The sequence below is a fragment of the Salvia miltiorrhiza genome, chromosome 1, assembly GCF_028751815.1.
Source record: "Salvia miltiorrhiza cultivar Shanhuang (shh) chromosome 1, IMPLAD_Smil_shh, whole genome shotgun sequence".
Taxonomy (NCBI): Eukaryota; Viridiplantae; Streptophyta; class Magnoliopsida; order Lamiales; family Lamiaceae; genus Salvia; species Salvia miltiorrhiza.
The window spans coordinates 66,271,448-66,288,655 of NC_080387.1; positions in this window are offsets into that span (position 1 = coordinate 66,271,448).

The following is a 17,208-nucleotide window of genomic DNA, read 5'->3' on the forward strand; positions in this document are numbered from 1 at the left end:
AGATAATGTGAGTGACAATAGTAATTAAATTCAAAAAATATACTCATACTTTGGCATATTTTATTTTAAACAGATAACGAAATCAAATTAAATAAATGTGTGAAAAACTAAATAAATAATGGATAGGATTTACTGGGAAAAAAAACTATGATTCCATGAATAAAATACAACAAATTCTTCTCTTAATTTACACAATCTATATGCACTAAAAAATCAAAATAAAATAAGCATATAAAAAAAGTCTACTTCTCTTAAAAAAAAAATTCAAGCCCAAGCCCAAACCCAAACCTTTTAACTCCCCAAATAAAAACAGCTCTCTTTTTTCCTTTTTCTTCACACAAGTGTATCATGATTTATGCAATTCTACTGGTTTTTTGTTTTGTTTGTCTTCGTTTGATCTCCTCTCCTTCTCTCATTCTTTCCAAACGAGCATTTGCTCCACCTTCTTCCGCGGCAGAATCAGCTATCGACCTATCGTGATTTTTCTTTTCTATAGAGAGAGAGAGAGATCGGAAATTCAAAAAAATTTGCAACTTATTTTTGAAGTATCAACTAATTATACCGTTATATACGAGCATTCTAAATAATTAAACTTAAAAGATGTTGGATTGTGCAATTTGCGCGTTTTTGTCGGCAACCAGTCTGTTGGATTGTTAATTTATCTCGGTGACTTTGTGATTTGCTTGATGAGGACTTATCTTAATATATGAGCACGTCTTGGTTTTCAAAAAAAAAAAAAAAAAACTTAAAAGATGTTAGTAAAATACTATCACGCAATTCAATTAATTTATAAAATAATTATTGTAATTGAATAATTATCATATTATATAATTTGAGTAGTTAATAAAAATTTCACATTTTAATATATACATATATCACTATATATATATATATATATATATATAGGGATGTCAATCGGGCCAACCCACTCGGTTTCGGGCCAGTCCATTCGGTTTCGGGTTATTTTCGGTTCGGGCTAGTCGGTTTTTTTATTTTTCGGGCTAAATTTTTTTGACCCTAATCCTAACCCACTCAGTTTCGGGCTAGCCCGTTCGGGTCCGAAAGTTTATAATTTTTTATATGTTTAATTTTTTTTTATAAATAATCATATTCTTGTAATAAAAATATGTCGTATTTTTTAAATCAAGACATTTCGCCTTATTTTAGATACAAAAATTAGTATTTTTTTAACGTAAGTTTACATAATATGTAACTTTAACTTTGTTTCCGATATAAATTGTATACAGATTTAATATAAATGACTATCTTTCTTTGACTTTTATATCATAGATGATTGTTATTAATCGTTGGAAAAAATCAAAACATATTCTACAAGCATCAAAATGTTATTATCGAGTTAAAAAGTAAAGTATTAAAGTTTAAAAATTAATTATTAAGAAAATGTTCGGTTAATCGGGCCAATCCACTCGGTTTTCGGGCCAACCCTATCGAGCTCGGGCTATTTTCGGTTTGGGCCATTCGGGCTTAAAATTTTCAGCCATAACCCACCTTTTTTATCGGTCTATTTGGGTCGACCCGTCGATTTGGGGCTTTTTTGACATCCCTATATATGTATATAGGCCGTAATATTAGAAAATGATAAGAAAAATATATACGTAATCTTACACTCAAATAAATGTTTTTCAAACTTCTCAATAGGTCTAATAATCTTAAGAGAAAATATTAAAAAGCTAAAATTCAAGTGACTTTATTAATTACTCAATATTTTAATTATTTTCACAAAATTAAATCAATATAATTTGCTTTAGTGATACACATCTTTATATGCCAATGAGGCCTTGCTCTAGTGGCAAAGCTAAGGCACCCAAAGACTTTCCTTTATGAGAGGTTTTTTAATCTCGTCAGCGTGCGGTGATGTTTTCTCACTTTAGGTGGTGTTGTATTTTCGCCTTCGTGCAGTGTTGTATAATTTGTATTGTTTGGTGTTGAGGTCCCTCTCGCCTGCTGTGGTGATGTTTTCCCATCATTTGGGTGGTGTTGAGGTCTCGTCTGCGTGCAGATTGCATAATTGATTATATTTAGATACCTATTGTAATTTCAAAAAAAAAAAAAGATGCACATCTTTATATAAAAGTAGAAATATTATGTTACGAAAATTATAAATAGATTTATGGTATAACAAAACTTTGCATTGACGGCAATAGTTGAAAAAAATATATATTTGCTTAAATAAAAGTTAAAAATAATAATATTATTTATTTATTTGTGCACCTTAAAATAAATATTAGTGTATTGATTTTCAATTATATATGTGTTTGTGTGTTTATTCATTTAAGTGTTACACAATGCCAACACATATGGGTAAAGAAGTAAAGATACATATACAACTATATCTCTTTGTAAAACTATATGTTATTTTATCATTCAATTTTACCATTGATTGTGTTCCTATAAAAGAACATATGAAAAAGAAAATCAAATGAATGTATTTTTACATGATTAAATTTATCGAAATATTGTTAGGAAACGCCACACATAAGATGAAATCACGAAATACATTCTACAAGTATATTATTCTAAAAGTATCATTTATATAAATAATTAGTGAGTAGTTTTGAAGAGTTTAAATTTATTTAGAATTGCCGATGAGGCCTTGCTCTAGTGGCAAAGCTGAGCCACCCAAAGACTCTCTTTTGTGAGAGGTCTTGGGTCCAATCCCGCTTGACGACGATATTTTCCCACTTTAAGTGGTGATGTATTGTTGTTGTATTAAAAAAAATAGAATTGTGATTGAACTGAGATTCTTATATGTTCGTGGTTAAGATAGTAATAATAATATAATGTTGCATTATTAAATCTAAAATAAATTAAATAAAGACTTAATAAGCAAATTAAATTTTATAAAACAAAACTCTTTTATAAGTATAGATTAAGTTGTAGGGTTGAGCATAATCCGAAATGAACATCTTGTGACCCATTTATTTATTTAAAAGACAACAAAAGCTACATATATTTGGTAATAAAGGTTCTCTGTCAAATTGTTTTATTCCGCTAGTCGACTACTGACAATTTTATTTTTTATTCTTTTCTCGTCGTCATCCCTAATTCCATGCTCATAGACCCTTTTCCGTCAACGGACCCTCATCACATTACAACCACAATTCTCATTCAAATCCAAATTTCCATCTCAACCAATCGATATGGCTTGAATAAAATCTCCCTTATCCATATATGTAGATGAAAATAATTACTTGCGACACAAAAAGTAAAATTAAAAAATAACCTATACAAAGATTCATTAATTGATACGCCCCTTTTCTAAGCTTAAGCATGTGTATCAAGAATCGGACTTCTTGATTTGAGTTTGCCCTATAATAAGGAAGAAATAGAACTCGTAAATATATAGTAACGGAAAATCTTGTATCATGTGTGATGTTCGTCTCTCAGTTTACTTTTTGCCTTATGGGGATCTCAATTATCCATTTTCTAAATTTGAATATTCATCTCTAGAAATGTCTAGCTACAGCACAAACTTAGTACTCTTAACTTTTTAAGGGTAAGTTTATTTTTGAGGATTGTTGTAAATTTTTTTTATTTTGATTAAATTTCAAATCTTTTGAAATAATTGGTGGCCTAACTGTTATATAGATTTATAGCTCATTTGTTAGGGAGCTTGTTTGTGTTTTTTTTTTTCGAGGAGGAGGGAGCTTGTTTTATTATTCACCAGTATTCAACTAAGGGAAAATCTAACAATCAAGGTCTGTGTAAGCTTCTCTCAAAAAAAAAAAAAGGTCTGTGTAAGCTATTTCGTAATCAAAGGAAGACCGTCAGCTTACAAATCGACCAACTAAGCAACCATTATCAAAGTGCTATGTGAAATGAAGAATGTATAAGTCAACTGACTACAAATTTGTTGATGGAAAAGTGCATAAAGAAGAAGTCACTTTACTACAAGCTTGTTGATGTTAGCTTAGGTTATTATAAGTAAAGAATAATCAGCCAATGATAACCAAGCTGAAGATTAATGGTCTCTAACAAAATGTGCAGAACATATTGTAAAAAATGGTGTACTATATTGCAGCGATTAATGTACTATATTGCAAATACTGAAAATGATCCACACAAGAAAACAGAACAAAAGAACAAGGGTTCAGAGGAGAAATACTTCTTGATGAGTTGTAGCGGGTCCACCCTTTCATAGTTATTGAGCTACTGATCTTCTCTTGGAAGAGAAGATCAGTAGCTCAATAGTCAAGAAAGGGTGGACCTGAAAACGATCCACATTAATCTCAACGGAAAGAATCTCAACGCCACGTAGAATCGAGATTAATTTGAACGAGCTCCTGTTAGTCAAAAGTGGCTGCCACCAACCTTCTTCACCAACCACCTCTCACCTACCACCTCCAAATCTTCCTATAAATAGAGAGCTCTTCTGCAGCATCCAACACACAACAACACCAAACAACAATCTAACTTTCAGCTAGAGAGAGATAGAGAAAGAGAGAGAGAGAAAAATCTTGTGAGAGAAAACTTCAGTGTGGAAGTTATACACGAGTGATAAAAGTGAGTTGAGAGATAGCCTCTGCGTAGGCAGATACAAAATACAGTGTGGTAATTTTGTTGTACTCCTCCTTTTGAGATTCTCTAATATATTGGTGTGGGTCCGTGGACGTAGGCAGTTTGGCCGAACCACGTTAAAAATATCGGTGTCATTTTTTTTTTCTCGTTTCATATCGGTCGATATCCAAAATATTGCGTCACACCAGATCCCGGGCGGAATTAGTTGCGTCTAATTTCCTAACAACTGGTATCAAAGCCACGTTGGTGGCGAAATTTTTTTTTTCTTGCGCATGTACTATTCACGTGAATAGTGAATTCGTGAATAGTGAATTTTGCGAACAGTGTTTCGTGCGCAACGGTAATTATTCTTTTAAAATTCTTAGTATGCTCTGTGGTTGCAGTGTAAACTGAACCTCCACATCAGAAACGAATTTTTTGAGAAAATTATCGTGTTTTTTGATCGAGTGGGAGCAATGTCGACAGACGATAAAATTTCCAAAATGGAGAAATTCAATGGTGTGAATTTTGGATTTTGGAAAATGCAAATGGAGGATTACTTGTACCAGAAGGACCTGTATAAGCCCTTGAAGGAAAAGCCAGTGGATATGAAGGACGACGAGTGGGAGGTGCTTGATCGAAAAGCACTCGGCGCAATCAGACTGACCTTATCAAAGTCAGTCGCCTTCAACATAAAGCATGAGAAGACAACAGCGTCTCTCATGAAAGCTTTATCCAGCATGTACGAGCAGCCGTCTGCAGCAAATAAAGTTCATTTGATCAAGAAATTGTTCAATATGAAAATGACGGAGAGCGGAAGATTTGGAGAACATTTGAACGAGTTCAACGAAGTGACGGACCAACTTACCACGGTGGACATCGAATTCGATGATGAGGTCCGGGCTTTGTTAATTCTTGGGCAGTTACCTGAGAGCTGGAATGGCACAGTCACGGCCATTAGCAGCTCTGCCGGTAAGTCCAAAATGAAGTTCGATGATGTCGTGAGCATGATCTTAACCGAGGAGATCCGGAGGCAGTCAGATGTAGTCTCCACTTCAGGTGCCGCTTTAAATGCAGAAAGCAGAGGCAGAAACTCAAACAGAAGTCAAGGGCGTGGACGGAGCAAGTCAAGGAATGGCAGGCAGAGCTCCAGGATCCACAAGAATTCCAACAAATCAAAGTCTGTTGAATGTTGTAACTGTGGTCAGGTCGGACACTACAGAACGCAGTGTAAAGTACCTTCAAAGGGAAACGAGACAAAGACCGAAGCCAATGTTGTGGCTGAGGAAGAAGGCGATGCCTTGATATGTTCCATGGAGAAAAGGGCCGAGTATTGGGTCATAGACTCTGGAGCATCTTTCCATGCCACCTCGAATCGAAATTCCTTCATAAATTACATGTCGGGAAATTTCGGAGAAGTATATCTCGGAGATGATCACCCATGCAGCGTGGTGGGCATAGGAGAAGTACAGATCAAACTCAATGGATCTGTATGGAAATTGAAGGACGTGAGACACATTCCAGAGTTGAGGAAGAACTTGATCTCCGTCAAGCAATTGTCAAGAGAATGATGTGATACACACTTCTCAGGTGATTATTGGAAAATCACTAAGGGCGCAATGATTCTTGCACGTGGCAAGGATACTGGAAGCCTATACACAACGATGAATGCGTGTGTGACAATTGCAGTTGCTGATAGCAAGAAGAATGCAAATTTGTGGCACCAAAGACTTGGGCACATGAGCCAGAAAGGGTTCAAGTATATGCATTCGAAAGGGAAACTACTAGAGCTTCAGTCTGTTGATATAGACTTTTGCGAAAGTTGTATCTACGGGAAGCAGAAGAGGGTGAGTTTCAATACCAGTGGTAGAACTCCGAAGCAAGTAAAGCTTGAGTTAGTCCACACAGATGTTTGGGGCCCAGCAGCAGTTTCATCCAATGGCGGAAAGTCTTACTTTGTGACTTTCATCGATGACCACTCGAGAAAGGTGTGGGTTTACTTCTTGAGACACAAGTCAGAGGTGTTTGAGGCATTCAAGAAGTGGAAGGCCATGGTGGAGAATGAAACTGGCTTACGGATAAAGAAGTTGAGATCCGATAATGGTGGAGAATACGAAGATATGGCGTTCAAGAAATTTTGTTACCAGGACGGCATCAAGTTAGAAAGGACGTTGCCAGGGACACCACAACAAAATGGAGTTGCAGAACGCATGAACCGGACGTTGACAGAAAGAGCTAGGAGCATGAGGATACATGCAGGACTGCCAACACAATTTTGGGCAGAAGCTGTCAACACAGCGGCATATCTCGTTAACCATGGGCCATCTGTACCATTGGAGTACAGAATACCTGAGGAAGTTTGGAGCGGCAAAGAAATTAAACTTTCTCACTTGAAAGTATTTGGTTGTGTCGCGTATGTACACATTAGTGATAATGCCAGGAGTAAGCTCGACTCCAAATCACTAAAATGTACTTTCATTGGATATGGTGGAGATGAGTTCGGGTACCGTTTTTGGGATGACAAAAACAGGAAGGTCATTCGAAGCAGGAATGTCATATTCAATGAAAATGTGATGTACAAGGACAGGAATGCAGTGCAGTCCACCGACACAACAAGTGACGATCCAACATACGTTGATCCAGATGATACTGCAGAATGCAGTACATCAAAGCAAACAGATGAAGGTTTGCAGACGGAGGAGCCCAACTCTGAGGCTGATCCACCACAGTCTCCAGTTCCAGCTCCAACTCCTATACCCAGGAGGTCATCTCGACCTCATGTTCCAAACAGGAAGTACATGAATCAAATGTTACTGACCGATGCTGGTGAACCTGAATTCTATGAAGAAGCATGTCAAGTCGGAGATTCTGTCAAGTGGGAGCTTGCAATGAAAGAAGAGATAAAATCTCTTATCTCTAATATGACGTGGGAACTAGTTGAGTTGCCCAAAGGAAAGAAAGCTCTACACAACAAATGGGTGTACAGAATCAAAGAAGAGCATGATGGTTCAAAGCGATATAAGGCAAGATTGGTAGTCAAAGGTTTCCAACAGGAAGAAGGAATTGACTACACAGATATCTTTGCTCCGGTTGTAAAGTTGACAACAATCCGATCGGTCCTGAGTATTGTTGCAACGGAGGACTTGCATCTTGAGCAGTTAGATGTGAAAACTACTTTCCTCAATGGTGACTTAGAGGAGGAAATATACATGCAACAACCAGATGGATTCTCTGTCAAAGGAAAGGAGAAGCTGGTGTGCAAGTTGAAAAAGAGCCTGTATGGCTTGAAGCAAGCTCCAAAGCAATGGTACAAGAAGTTTGATGGATTCATGCAGAAAAATGGCTACATGAAGTGCAATGCTGACCATTGTTGTTACTTCAAGAGGTTCGAGTCCAGCTATATCATCTTGCTACTTTATGTTGATGACATGTTAGTAGCCGGCTCAGACTTGAACGAAATCAAGAAGTTGAAAAGACAGCTTTCAGCGGAGTTCGAGATGAAGGACTTAGGAGAAGCAAAGCAAATTCTTGGGATGAGAATTTACAGAGACAAGCAAAAAGGTGTTTTGCAGTTGTCTCAAGCCAACTACGTCAATCGAATCTTGCAAAGATTCAACATGAGCAGTGCTAAACCGGTTAGCTCATCATTAGCTAACCATTTCCGCCTATCCAAAGAGCACTCTCCAAAGACTAAGGAGGAAAGAGACTTCATGGCTAAAATTCCTTACGCCTCAGCCATTGGAAGTCTGATGTATGCCATTGTCTGTACTAGACCAGATATCGCTCATGCAGTGGGAGTTGTGAGCAGATTTATGGCAAATCCAGGAAAGCAGCATTGGGAAGCAGTAAAGTGGATATTGAGATATCTACGTGGATCTACTGATAGATGCTTATGCTTTCGACGAGGTGATGTAGCACTACAAGGTTTTGTAGATGCAGATTTTGCCGGTGAGGTAGATCGCAGGAGAAGCACTACCGGTTATGTCTTTACTGTTGGCACGACTGCTGTTAGTTGGATCTCGCAGATACAAAAGATTGTTGCTTTATCCACTACAGAAGCAGAGTACGTGGCAATCACCGAGGCTAGCAAAGAAATGATTTGGTTACAAGGGTTGTTGGCAGAATTGGGTTTTGATCAGACGAAGAATGTCTTGCACAGCGATAGTCAGAGTGCGATACATCTGGCAAAGAATTCAGCATTTCATTCTAGAACAAAGCATATTGGACTTCGTTATCATTTCATCAGATCTCTGTTGGAGGATGAGGTGTTAATACTTGAAAAGATCCAAAGAGCTCAAAATCCAGCCGACATGCTTACAAAGGCAGTAACCATTGATAAATTGAAGTTGTGCTCAGCGTCAATTGGTTTGCTAGAATGACAAAGACAGAAAGGCTGCTGCGTTGATCGAGGTGTGAAGACAGATTGAAATCAGTCTTCAAGTGGGAGATTGTTAGTCAAAAGTGGCTGCCACCAACCTTCTTCACCAACCACCTCTCACCTACCACCTCCAAATCTTCCTATAAATAGAGAGCTCTTCTGCAGCATCCAACACACAACAACACCAAACAACAATCTAACTTTCAGCTAGAGAGAGATAGAGAAAGAGAGAGAGAGAAAAATCTTGTGAGAGAAAACTTCAGTGTGGAAGTTATACACGAGTGATAAAAGTGAGTTGAGAGATAGCCTCTGCGTAGGCAGATACAAAATACAGTGTGGTAATTTTGTTGTACTCCTCCTTTTGAGATTCTCTAATATATTGGTGTGGGTCCGTGGACGTAGGCAGTTTGGCCGAACCACGTTAAAAATATCGGTGTCATTTTTTTTTCTCGTTTCATATCGGTCGATATCCAAAATATTGCGTCACACCAGATCCCGGGCGGAATTAGTTGCGTCTAATTTCCTAACAGCTCCTTCAAAGACTTTAATCATTTTCTCCACCTATAAATACTTGTCGAATTTCAACACAGAAGATTAGCAGAATTATTGCGAAAAACTCTCAAGCTCTAAAACTCTCAATTTTCATAAAGCTAGCAAGTAATCAATGTTCGAAGAAATCTCTCCAAGTGTTATTCTAGATCATCACTTGAGAGCCCAACATACATTTCCCATTGTGTTCTAAGTGTTCCCATTGTCAATCAAAAGTTTGGTTCGAGTAAACTAAAATCACATACATTTTTTTTAGTATACTCCATCCGTCCCAATTCAATAGATCATGTTTTCTTATTTGAATGTCCCAATTCAATAGGTCACTACTTAAAATGGAAAATCATATTAGTAAACATCCTCCACAACTCATTATTTACACCAAATGTCATTGTGGTCCTCACAAAATTATCTAATATCTTCATTTTTCCTCCTATTTTTTATGCTTAAAAAGTAGTACTCCCTCCGTCCCACTATTCCTTTTAGGAAATAATAAGGGCATACTTAAAATAAATTAACTCACTAATTGTAACACTAATGAACCCCTAATTAATTTCGGACTTCACCCCCTCCCCCCCTAATTAATTTCGGACTTCACGCCTATTTTCCTTCTCGATTCCGCCACGCCTGAAAACCCTAAAGCTTCTCTCTCTCGAGAAGCTTCCGCCCCTCTGCATTCATCCTCCGCCTCTCGTCGACTTTCTTGGGTCTAAGCCGCCACCCCTCTGCATTCATCTCTCACCTGCTATTCTCCTCCACCATCACCCATTCCCTGCCCTCTCTCTTTCTCTTCCGCCTTTCGTCGAATAATACTCTTCGACTATTTTCTGAGGGATTTAACCGAATCAATGTCGAAATCCTACGGAGATAAATATGATTTCGAATGGATGGCTGAGTTGGAGGTTTGGATCGAAATGTTGGTGATTTCGAAGATGGACTGTGTTGTGCGTGCTTTTAAATGTCAAACTCCTAAGAATCCTGTCATATTCTAGAGCTTCTAAGAAAAAACGTAGCCTAAGCAACTTGTTTGGAGCTGTAAGATCAGGTTTTATCGCATTTGAATGAGCCCTCAACAGTCCAGATTTTATCCACCTACCTACAGTGTTTTTACTGCATTTAATCCCACATGTTAGCCTTCTAATGGTAGATCTTTTTGACAATTCTAAGCTAGCAATCAAATGTAAATCAAGTTGTACAAGTTTTCTCCTTGGCCTTAGCATTTTCTTAATCAAAGAACTAATTACCTCACCACTTGCACTTTGTTTTTTTGCAGCTGCCCAAATTCGACTAATCGTTCGTCGGCAACAACTCCACTTTTGCACCGCAGCAGTTATCTTGCCTCTAGCAGGTTTTCCACTTTTGCTTCCTTCAAGAAGGAATTGGATGATGGCAGCTCTCTCAAATGAAGAAAGATCTTTCCTTCTAGACATCTTGGAGCTTTTTTTGATTTTTAGGAGTTGTGTATGTTTTTAATGTTGATGTTTTTGCCCTATTTATAAAGGGTTGTAGTTTCTGAACTTGAAAAAAATTGTGGGAAATTTGAAACTTCTGAAAATTTCAATGCAAAATTGCTCTTCCAGTTTAGTGTTGAAATTTGTGGCGCCATTTTCTTTAGTTTTTTTTGGCATCTGTGTGTTTTTTTAAGTTTGTGATCAGGTTTTTTGGCAGCCGTGTGTTTCTTTTGTTAAATTTGTGGCGCCATTTTTAATGCAAAATTGCTCTTTAAGGTTGTGATCAGATTTTACAAGTTTCATTTTTTTTGGTATATTTCGAACTTTAGGAAATGATTAATTTAATTACAGATTATTAAAAATTAAATTAATAAAAAAACTTAAATCTTTTTTAATATTGATAAAATTAAAATAATTAGTTATTCCTTAATCACAAACTTAAACACGTGGACCGCACTCCTTATTCGGGTGGATTCGACATGCGCGCACAGCGCGGCAGAGTGCACAGGAGTGCATCTCCAAGATTTTTTAATAGGAATTTCAATTAGTTAATTTGTACATTGAAATGGTGCCTCTAGGTATAACGTATTTCAATCAATGGATATATATATATATATATATATATATATATATATATATATATATATATGGGACGGTTATTCAATAAACCACCCTTATTTTAAGAATTATGAACTAGCAAAAATGCATGAATTTTATGTATAACACACATGAATAAACTATATAAAGGTATGAATTGCGAAAAATAATTTTTTGCTATTATAAGGGCGCGCTCCATTGAGACCCCTATTTTTCGTGTAATATGAGGACAATGAATAAGATATATAATATTAATGAATAAGACGTATATCTAACGAACAAGATGTATATACTAATAAAAAATAAAATTTAAAAAATTGATAAAAGACGTATATACTGATGAACAAGACATTATATATTGATGAACAATGCAGTATATACTGATGAATAACAATATTTAAAATATTCTGCTCCCTCCAGAATTTGAAACCTGCGAAAAAAATCACCCTTCAGATACAATATCAGCCATAACATTGATAAAATAAACGCATCAGATCGTGCCCTAGATCTCACTAAAATTAAGGGGTCTCATTGGAGAGCCCCCCTATATATATATATATATATATATTGGTGGAAATGGTATTTATTTTGAAACATAATAGTAGAACATAAAAAAACACCTAATTTTTACAAATATTTATGATTTTTTTATTTTTATGTCGGACATTAAGTCATTTTCCACTACTGCTCAATAAATAATGCTCGACTCGTAATGATCAAGTATATCGAGTATTAGTGTATTTTTTATGAATACTTAATTATTGATGTTCAATTCGCAGTCATTGAGCAATAAAATATTTACCACTAATGCTCAACACACTTCAACTCGCTTCAAATTTATTAAATAAGGACAACTTTATCTTTTCACACTAAAAATAAAAATAGGTAATTTTTATAATTTTTTTATATTTAATGAATATTTTTTATCTTTTGATTTTAGAAGTGGGTAAAAACTAATCTTACAATTTTTTAAGAAAATAACAATGAGAGCTGCATTTTCAATTAGACATTAGAGTATATGATATATATTACAAAGAAATAAAAATCCATTTCAAGTGGAAAATTCATCTTTAGAAAAGGACACCTGGCATCTAACATTTTTTAATTAATTTCTTGTAAATTTGTCAGTCCTCCACCCAAATTTCACGATCACTAATTCACTATTCCCAGTCAAGAAATTGGCACACTTGTGGTCTTTTAACATTGACTTGTTCAGCTCTGTTTCAGAAGAAAAAAAACGTTGACCAGTTAAAATCACAATTATAGCCTCTAAGTTGGCCCGCCTCGAAATTGCGACATTTTAAATAAATAAATACAAATCTTAAATATACGTAAATACGAATTAATTTTTTGAAGTAAATACTTAAGGTGTGAAAAGTATAAATGAAATGATAGTATTACAAATGAAAGTGAAAACAATTTGAAACAATACAACCGTGTGACCATGTTGAAGAAAGAATCACAAATTTAAGCAACTGATTTGAAAAACACAAAATCTAGTAAATTTTTTACGTTTTAATACTATTTTGTACTTAATTAGGACGGATCGGATTCAAGTTTGCACGCGGGTTAGGTACAATTGACACTATTAGTGTCAAAAGTACCAACAGAGAAAAAAAATCAAGTAAATTGGTACACTTAACACTATTAGTGCCAATAATGTCATGCACAAATAATACTAGTGATCATATTAGTACCAATAGTATCATATACTTGTACTGATATGCTGTCTTGTCTTATATAGATGAGTGCAGTTATATGACCATTTTGACAACTTCCCCGTAAGGTTTAGATTCCTCATTTATGATTTAATCATGGAATGATACTTTTGGCACTAATATTATCATTTGTGCCAAAAGTACAAATTTACTTTATTTTTTAAAAATTTTGTTGATACTTTTGGCACTAATATTGTCATTTGTACCAAAAGTAAATTAGCACTTTTGACACTAATAGTGTCAAGTGAACCTAACCCGAGTGCAAATTCGAATCCGATCGGCCCTAATTAAGGGTAAAAAAAATCTTAAAATACATATAAAAAAGGCCAAAATTTATATTTTTTAGATGAGTTACTAAATATTACTCCATATTTTACTGTTCAAAATAGCTATCTCCAAATGTAACTCAAACAATTTTTGATAGACCAATACGAAATGAAAAGGAAATTAATAGCAAACGCAAGTCAAGCATAAATAGTAGTCAATTAAACTTTTCTTTCTATCTATAGACAAACTTAGCAATTTGGTCTTGTCATAGACTCGTGAATGCCAGTTAATATTTCTGTCTTTCGTTTTTTTGTTTTGTGTGTTTTTGGCTTGATATATGGTGGTCGTGGATGATCTGTATTAACAAGCTTTTGCATTTTTAGTGAGAATTGACATTTATAGCCTAAAGCATATAGTTTATGATTTTTTTAGTCACCTCTTTTAAAGAATGGCTTTTTTAGCCAAAATCCTCTTTAAAGACAATTGCGCCCCTAGGTCAACTGTGCACGTTGTGATTCAACTGTGTACAAGTATTGAAAAATGGCTTAATTATAGTGCTGATCCTCCGCTTCTCAAAATGGTATCAGAGCGGGTTTTTAATGAGGAATTATATTATGTTTAATTTATTTTATGATTAACCTACGGGATTAACCTAATGGTGGGAGGAGACTCCATTGAATTGGTATGGATCCGGACGAATGTCCGAGATGTCTGGTATACAGGATATCTTTCCAAATTTTGGAAAGGGAGGCACATCACCTAATGGGTGAATTACGATGGTGTTGGAGAGCACTCATGCTCAACATCACCGAGGACGAGGAAACTGTTCGTGAAATCATTACGGACTTTCGGGGGCATCTCGATGCCTTATTGGAGAACGTCGTGGCCAAAGCGGCAAACAGACAAGCTAGAGCTTACCTCCATCAATATCATACTTGATGGAACCAAAGGACAAGGCGGGAGTAGCTTATCCAAGCTACCAAAAGATCGAGCCAAATTCTTCCGACAACGTCAACTTGCGGGAGATTCAAAGAACGGTGGAATATTTTGGCGTAAAGCTATATGATCTACCGATGGAATTAAGCAGAATATCACTCAAACAAGAGGAAATCCTAACCCTCTTGCGTGATATCCAGAAAAAAGTGGAGGAGATCGAAAGGCGAAAACCATGTTCCGGAAAAATTCGGAATCAATGGTCCAAAGACCCAACGTATCTACCTCTATTCGATGCAGCACCCAAGGAGTTGCAGCCGAAGGACATAATCCGAATCATGAAAGGCAAATATCATGAATAGCCTTGACAGAATCGGATTAGAAGATCTACAGGAGTTAGCAGAATCTTTTGCTAACCTCAATATGGTTGATCTAAAGATGAACCAAGGAGATGAGGTGCCTAAAACCGAGCCTCAAGGAGAAGAACCGACAAAGAAGGGACCGGCTCAAGAAGATACTAGCCAGTTCCGGCGGACCAAAAGACGGAGGCCTCAGATGCAGGATACACCTATAGGAAAGGTCACACTAGAACCAATCCATCCATATGGATTGATTCTCAACCTCGACGAAGCCAGTTTCAAAGAATGGGAGGGTCTCATCGACGAATGGGCTTCATCATTGAATGTCGTGATTGCCACAATAGATTACGACAAAAAAGAATTTGCCAGAATCTTCGAAGCAAGCTTGGCGGGCATGGCAAAACAATATTGGGATAAAATCGAAGTCTCAGCAATGGAAGAAATGTTTAGTAGCACGTCAATTTATGAAATCATAAAGGAGACTACTAAACAGATAAAAATCCATTTCTTGGGAATGGGTTTTTTCGAAGGATCCGCGGAGGAGAAGCGCAAGAAATATCAATAGGCACTTTACAATCTAAGATTGATGGTGCTAGAGCCAAAAGCTCTCGATGAATTTCTGCGCCTGTACACCCTATATGTCCATATGGGGGTGGTTGATGATCAGAAAGCCATGGACCTCTTTTTCCCAAAGTTTCCGAGTCCATGGAGAGAGATGCTCATCAACGAGTATGTATCACCAGGAGGATATCCACTTGATAGCGCTTCAAGAAGGATGTCTTATGTACACAAGAAGCTGTCCGAATGGCGCCAGAAGGCAGCAGACCAAAGGAATCTCAAGAGATTGAGGAGACTCAATAAGAAATCTCCATTGATGTGCGACAACATTGATCTTCCAACAGAGATTGGTGCTGAACTGCTATATCAAAGGAAGAGCCGAAAGAAACATAGGTACCAACCCTATGAAAGAAAGTCCAGAAGAAGTTCTTGGAAGCCAAGAACTATGTGGACCAGACAGAAGGCGCGCTCCTACAAATCAGGCCAACGGAGCGGACCATCAAGGAACCGATTCTCAAATCAAAAGAGAATTCCGGCGAGAAAAACTTTCAGGCGTACCCAAGCCAAAGCAAATGAAAGTTTCAAAGATTGCAACTGCTGGACTTGCGGTGCAAAAGGGCATATTTCAACCAATTGCCCAGACAACGAGAAAATGAAGATAAGAAGATTCGAATCCACACCGGATATCGAAGACGCTATCTACCACCAGGAATTGATACCCGTGTATCAATTCGAAGATATATCCTCTGATGAGAGTATATACGAGCAGGAAGAGGTCTTTAGCTCTGAAGATTCGGATATGACCGATGGATCAACCGGAGACGAGTCAGACTAAAGAAGAGAACGAGGTTTTTCACACTCAGATGGAGGATCAGAAAGGATTTTCCAGCCATTTTCTGATTCCACAAGAGGAGGTGGTGAAGAAGCTTGTGAAGAAACTCAAGAAGGAAACCGAAGAAGTACGAACGTACCAAGGGTTTTCTAGTGGAAGAATGAACCAAGTTTTTCAAAGCTTGATTCCATCCAAAAGGAGGCATCATGTCTATTTCGGCGTTACCAACCGAGAAATGGCGCTTCCAATTGAGATTACAAGTAATCAGGTGGAGATCCAACTTGTTCCAGCCGAAGATATACGGCGGGATCTTCAAAGAATGAAGCCAGAAGTCGCGAGTACGATGAAATGGATTCATATTGGAGCAATTCAGTTGGTAATCAAATCTGCCCTATCACCTGGGACAGATCAACCGATTGATGTTGCACTCTGCGACAAGAGAATTAGGGATGCTAAAGAATCAGTTCTTGGAGCTTTTTCAGGCAATCTCTATGCCAAAAAGATTATAACCGAGATGTATCCACAAATCGCTTATAATCTACAAGATTCATCCTTCAGCCGAGCCCTGACCCTCTATCAGGACTACAAAAAGAAGGAGCTTATGACGAAAGAAAATAGGCCATACTCACTGACTTATCAAGTCTCGTATGCCTTATCAAATTCCCATCACACGGAATTATTTCTGGGAAAGGAATTTATTGAAATTCCAGAAATATTCAAGGAGGTAGCCAAGGCAGTCAATCCAAACCGAGTGGAGATTCCCCAGATCAGGGAAATCGACATCGATGTAGGAGACAAGCAGGTGCTAAGCCATAATCAGAGTCTCAGATTGGGAGCACCAAGGCTATCATTCCAGGAAAATAGGCTAACTTCAGGGCCTATAACAAGAAGCTTCTCTCATTCGTATGAAAGAAGGACGATTCAGGAAACACCAGTCCCGGACATGAGAATCAAGCTCAAATGTCCCGAAGGATGGAGAAAGGTTTCCACAAGATTTGATACAACCGAAAGGAAAAATCAGTTTCCTTGCGACACGTTGTATTATCTGGCA